This window comes from Balaenoptera physalus (genome assembly GCF_965194825.1).
Source record: "Balaenoptera physalus genome assembly, chromosome: 19".
NCBI classification, from domain to species: Eukaryota; Metazoa; Chordata; class Mammalia; order Artiodactyla; family Balaenopteridae; genus Balaenoptera; species Balaenoptera physalus.
The window spans coordinates 47372542-47379505 of record NC_138900.1 but is presented as its reverse complement, the minus strand read 5'-3'; the positions used below and the strand labels follow the sequence as shown (position 1 = coordinate 47379505).

The window sequence follows — 6964 nt, the reverse complement described above, 5'->3', positions numbered from 1 at the left end:
TAATAGTTATTTTGACAAATTGCATTGAGGATTAGAAAAGAAAGTAAGTCATTAAGAAATTTTAGGATAATTTTAGAAATATCATTATTTAGATTAGAAAAGAAAGTAAATCATTAAGAAATTTTAGGATAACCCCAAGGAGTTTATAAGGTGGAGTAGGTGGGTATAGAGACATACAAACATGAAGGCAGTGTTGGGTGAGAGGTTGCATGAGTATTTCCCTGCTCCAGATTAGATTGGCTTTTCCCAGTAGATGCTTCCTAGCTCCCTGTACCTCTCTCAGTATTGCATTCATCACAGTTTAAGCGATCTTCCACCAAGACTATAGGTTAAGAGAGCATGGATTAGGTCACTGCAATATCCCTAGTACCTGCATGGTGTCTGGCTTACATTAGGCACTCAAAAAATAATTTTTAAAATAATTAAATGAAGAAATAACTTTTGAATGTACAGGGTGTGACGAAAACACAGGGGAGAGAATAATGAATTCTGCCTGATTCGGGGCAGAAATACAGTCAAGAAAGTGGCTACATTTGTGTTGCATCTTGAAAGAGGAAAAGAATTTCCCTAGGCAGAAATAAATACGAAGGACGTTCCAGGCAAAGGCGAGTACATACTAAGGCCTGACTGTGAAAAGCCTTGTGTCCCATGTTATATGGTTTGGAATTCAACCTGAAAACCACAGAGGCTCTCACTGAGACGTTTAAAAGTAGAACTGTCATTCTCAAATTCATAAACGTTGCCATGAAGTCTCTGACTACTTTTTAACAAAAACTGTGGTTTAAATATGGAAAAGATCAAGCATATATAAAAGTAGAAGGAAGAGTATAATAAATCCCCACCTTATCCATCATTTAGTTTCAAAATATATTTGCTCTTAGCAATCTCTGCCTCATTTGTAACCCTATCCACTTTCCTTATCTTGGGTAATTTTGAAGCAAGTTCCAGACACCAATTTATTTCATCTGTAAATATCTCCTTTTCTATCTCTAAAAGCAAAAGATTATGATGTCAACACAACCATAATCCTATAATTAAACTTCCCTCTCTCGAGGGAAGCTTACCCCAAGGAGTTTATAAGGTGGAGTAGGTTGGTATAGAGACATACAAACATAAAGGTAGTGTTAGGTGAGAGGTTCCATGAGTATTTCTCGGCTCCAGATTAGATTGGCTTTTCCCAGTAGTTGTTTCCTAGCTCCCTGTACATGCATCAAAAGAAGTCCATATTTGAGGCATCCCTATATAAAAGTTAATGTTTATTTTATGTCACTGGTGTCCAGAAGTACGTGGTGAGGAATCACTGATTTTTAAAATGGAGTCAATATGGATTTGAGGTTGGACACAGACATCTCTGCTTGAGAAGGTGTGTCTCTCTTTGTCAAGGACTCTAGCAGTGGATTAATTATGGGAAGGACTTTGCTGAGCCTTGGAAGGTGAAAAGGAGGACAACCAATGATTCATCCAAGCTTTGCTCATGTGAGTTATGGAAGAATATTATTCAGGTTGAACTGTTATAAATGGAGGGAAAGAGGTAGATTGTAAAAAAAATTAAATTTGAAAGAGACAAACTTACAGGTTCTGTGTGAAGTAGAACTCTACAAACATATTACCTATAATATATATATAGATATATTTATAGTATGTAGACAAATACACATAGATAAGTGTGACAAATTTCTCTTTAAAAATTTAGTAGAAAGTTGTAATATTACAGCTCAGAAGCTAGAGAAAGAAAGAAAGAATCTTTATTGGGTATTATCATAGGCAAAATATTTTGCACACTTGATCTTATTTCAATCTTTCCAAAGACCCTATGAGGATTATAGCTGAGGAGACGAAGGCCCCATGCAGTTAAATAATTTTCCAAAGTTTACTCACAAGAAGTAGGGAGGCTGGAACACAAGGCTAAGTCTGCAACTCTTCATTACTTGTTTCCCCACTACACCTCCTGACTTTAAAATACATTGATGGTTTCCCCCACTACTGCAATAGATTTGTGTCTCAAATCCAGTTGTTCTCAACAAAGAGCCACAAGACTCTGAGAATCTGGACCAAGTTTTATTTTTCATTAAATGGAATTATGAGACTAAACAAGAACTACTGCTAACATAAAATACAATGCACACTTCTGCTCAGGAATGAGTCCGAAATCCAAGGAAAAACCAAACCAAGCCACAACTAATAACTAGATTTTTTTTTTTGGCTGAAGCAATGATAGAAGGATTACTTACTATTGATGTTCTACTCATGGGGTTGAGGCAGAGCCTGGAGAACTCTTGGATCTTTTATTGGAACAGTAATTATCCCGTGCCAGAGACAGAAGGATCTCTTTTGTTTGTAAGACAAACTACTTGGGTTACCTTATCATGACTCTATCAGGATCTAGGAAGTATAATCTTAATGTAATTGTGAAATGAAGATGTAATTTGAGGATCCTCCATTATGTTGTAGAGTTTCCTCTACATTACTTAAAGTATTTTGTGAACAGTAACTAAGTTATTTTATAATTGACAGAAATATTGTCTCCGTCTATTCTCTGACAAATTACCCTAGCCAATATATATATTTTAAAATCTTTGGACATAAATCAAATTGATAAAGATATTTTAAACAGAAAAACTGAGCGCTCCCCAAATGTCTCTAGACCCTTTCAAAGAATAGAACTGATAAAATATGTCTATTTTATACGTCATAAGTCTAATTTTACTTGACCTCCTCAGCCTTGTCTTCATGTTCTTTCTTTTATACTGGAAACCCTGTTTCCTGACATAACTAACATTATGACTCATTTATTTTTCTGTAACATTTACCAGTCTACGTGAGGATGTCAGCTCTACCTTCATATTATTTGACTTGGTAAAAGTCAGTGGCACACGTTCTGATCCTCAAAAGTAAGAGAATCATTCCCAGATGTTTGGGGATGGTCTTTGGGGTTTGGACTCAGCAGACCTCAGCACACCCATATGGGACTCCCAGCTCTCCCAGGTCTACTGAGGTTGCACAATTCTCTTCTAATGTGTTTTAGCTGCAGTGAGAGATCAGGCTTCCCTGAAAGACATGGACATCGTCATTGTTGGTCTCTCTGCAAGGAGGCTGAACGAACGACCATAGGCAATGAGAATTCTGACTCACTCACTGGCTGAAATCACTTAACCTCTCTGAATGTCAGTATGTTCACCTGTGGGGTTATACCAACCACACACGTTTGTGAGGATTAAATAAAATCTTTAAAGTAAAAGCAATTCTGTTAGTGTGGAAGCCAAGTAACTATAGGTGAGAAGTTGCACTTGCCTAGAAACCTTTCTACAAACTATATCTATATTTTTTAAATGCGTGACTTAACTCTTAACTTTACAGAAGTAACTAGGTTCAAAGCTTCCTGAGCATGGGCACTGTTTTATTTTTTGTTCATCCCAGAAATCTCAGGGTCTAGCACATTGACTGGCACAGCACAGGATCGCAAAGTCATAGCTTCTGAGTAAGAAGAAACATCAATCAATCATCAGTTATTTATTGATTGCTTACAATGCACATGTGTGTGGAGCAGATGGGAAATATATGGCTGCTTTATTGCTCTATTGAAAGCTCTGTGAAAACAGTAACCCCACCTAACTGGCTCAGCTCTTTCTCTATAGATCTATAGTATCCAAAACAGTTTCTGGCATAATATAGATGCTAATAAATATGGATGGAGTGAATGAGTACTTCTATCAAGTGTCTATGAGGGTTGTAGGGAGAAAGCATACATTAAAATTTTGAGAACCACTCAGTCCCAATCTGTGGGTCTTGGAGATACAGAGGTGGAAGGCTTTCAAGGGGAACAGAAGGGCTTCATAGAAGAGGTAGGAACCCGTTAGTATGATCACAGGAATAGGCTTTTGGGAAGTGGAAAAGAAGCAGGATGGCCATCTCTGAGGGGAACAGCAGGTGCAAACACAGAGAAGTGGATGCAAGAAGGGTGTGCATGGAGAGAGATGTATAGCAACAGGGCCACTCCACAGCATCCCTTGGAGGAGCCTTTGTCCCTGATGGAGATCTTACTCTGTTCTGTCCTGGATTGATGGATGGGACCAGCCATTTACATTCTCTCAATCTCAGCAGTTCTGTGACATCCTAGTTGTAGCACTCAGCACAGAGGGCCCTGTATATGACAGTGTCTCTAAGATTTCTGAAACATGAAAATTGCCATTTGAAACCCTTAAATTGTTTTCTGTCTCTCAGGCTTAAATTTGCATTTATCATTGTAGAAGAGTGTCTCTCTTTCCATGCAAATCACTTCAAGGGTTTCTTAGATACTAAAACGTTAAACAAAGTTCCACCCAAAGACCCTGGAGAAAATGCAAACCTTGACCCACTTGAATGCAGGTGTTTTAGGCAGACAGCAAGTTCTACTAAGCCAAGCAGCTGACCATTCTGTAGCTCTGGGGGAAGAAATTATGTTTTTATTGTATATATATATATATCAATTTCCTTTAGAGTTATGAGTGTTCTTTGGACTCTATTGCTAGAGATGTAGAATACTGCTGTGAGGACGTGTAGGCACATGCTTAACCTCTTTCCATTGAAACAAAGGCAGTGAAACTCAAATGTACTGGGTATGATACAACATAGATTTAATTTTTTGAGATGCAAAATGTGATGTCATTTAACACCAGTTAAAGTACTGAGGTTGCACAATTCTTTTCTAACGTGTTTCTAACTCTGAAGGTGACTCTAAGTTCCATGAGGAAAGGCAGCTATGCTGGAGGGAAGAAAAACCGTTTTCATCTCTCTGGTCCTCACTGCATTCGAGACCTGGATCCCTGAAGAGCAGACGTGCTCAGGATACCGTCTATGGGAGGAGATGGACTGTCCCATCGTTCTAGCCCCACATGGTAGTCACAGGCGAGGTAAGGCGGCGGGCCAATGCCATTGGTTGTCACCTGCACTGTAGTTAAGAGTGTAGACTCTGAAGTCAGATGGCCTGAATTAAAGTTCTGACTTGATCCTTTGCTATTGGATCAAGGTGGGCAAGTCACTTTACCTCTCTATGCTTCGTTTTTTTATGTATTAGAATAAGGATAACAATAGCATCTGCCTATACGATGATGGGCGACTGAGGTAATACATGCAAGTCTCCCTTACTATGCTCTATTTCTTCTCGCTATAGCACATATCATGTTATAATCTATAGCTTTTTAATTTTAATTTTTTACTGAAGTATAGTTGATTTATAGTGTTTCAGGTATACAGCAAAGTGATTCAGTTATACATACATATACTTTTCCATATTCTTTTCAATTATAAGTTACTATAAGATATTGAGTATAGTTCCCTGTGCTATACAGTAAATCCTTGCTGTTTATCTGTTTTATATATAGTAATCTGTATCTGTTAATCCCAAATTCCAAATGTATCCCTCCCCCCCTTCCCCTTTGGGAACCATAAGTTTGTTTTCTATGTCTGTGAATCTATCTCTGTTTTGTAAATAAGTTCGTTTGTATCATTATTTTAGATTCCACATATAAGTGATATCATATGATATATGTCTTTCTCTGTCTGACTTACTTCACTTAGTATGATAATCTCTAGGTCCATTCACGTTGCTGCAAGTGGCATTATTTCATTCTTTTTATGGCTGAGTAATGGACAAAGAAGATGTGGTATACATACACATATATACACATATAATGGAATATTACTCAGCCATATAATCTATAGTTTTTTACACTTTTTTTGGTCTCTTTCTCCTCATGGAAATATAAACACAGTGCAGGGATTTTTGATTAATCACTAGTATAAAGTTTTTTGTATTACTCATAGTACAGTGCCCAGCCCACAGCAGGTGCTTAATAAATGTTTCTTGACTGCATAAAGCACTTAGAGGATGCTCAACAAATGTAAGTGGTCATTATCATTGCTCTTTCTTCCCTTCTGTTACTCAGAGTGTCCAGGAAAGTCTTGTACATGTGAGCCTGGTCTCTGGTGTGTGTGGAACAACATAGAGTAACCTATTTCATGGTTGAGACACAATGGCCCTACCACCACCACGGTGGCACTGTCCTGCCTGCACCACAGGAGAACCACTGGAAATCACAGAAGCCCCACTATGGAATTTTGTCCAGTTTATAAGCCAGCAAAGTCTGGACATTTATATTATACAAGGTAAGAGGAAAAAAAAGAAAGCTAATGCTACTTTATTTTTTTTCTACCAGGGATATAGAGCTTATCCCAATAGTGTTACAAGGAGGGAAGGTCTACAGTTACTTCTTATCTCTGGTGGCAGATGTTTTGTCTCACCTTTGAGATAACAAGATAATAGATAATGATAATATTAATAATGACAAAAGTGTAGCTGATACAATACTCTTCTAAGGCCTTCACGTGCATTATTACATTTAATCCCAACAAGTCGAAGTTAGGTAGTCATGTGACCATTTTAGATGAGGAAACTGAGGCCCAGGAGGTGCAGTGATGTGCCCACCGTCGCTCAGTGAGGGAGGCACAGGAAGAGGAAGCAGACTGTGTGTGTGGCTCATAAACACAGTATTACACTGACTCTAAATCTAGGCATGGGTCCAGCTTTTGAAGGCGGGTGATGATGAGGGAAAGGCATGTAAATCACCACTCACAGAACAGGGCTTTAGGAGGCGGGGTAAGAGGCCCTGAGTGTGGGGAACTGAACACACCTAGGAAACTAAGAGGTTTTCTAGAAGCGGTGACATTTCCTAGAGACAGCAGGATGGAAGCAACGGTATTTCATAGGCCAAGAACATGCACACAGGGCAAGTGAAGAGGTTCCACAGGCAGCAGCACGTCACAGACAGAGATGTGAAAGATGCTGTTGCTTCCAGGGGATGCTGAAATGGACGACTGGCCTATATTTCGGTCTGGGCTGTCTAAATGATGATGTGCATAGAAATCAGCTTTGAAGCTGTTGAAAAATGCAGTTTCCTGGGATTCATTAGGTCCAAGGACAGAGCTC

General features: G+C 38.7%; 1 protein-coding gene across 4 annotated transcripts in view; it reads right to left on the bottom strand.

Moving 5' to 3' along the window:
- The window catches only part of LOC309649475 (uncharacterized protein), a 393998-nt gene that overhangs the window by 104967 nt on the left and 282067 nt on the right, over nt 1-6964 (bottom strand). The window lies entirely within an intron of this gene.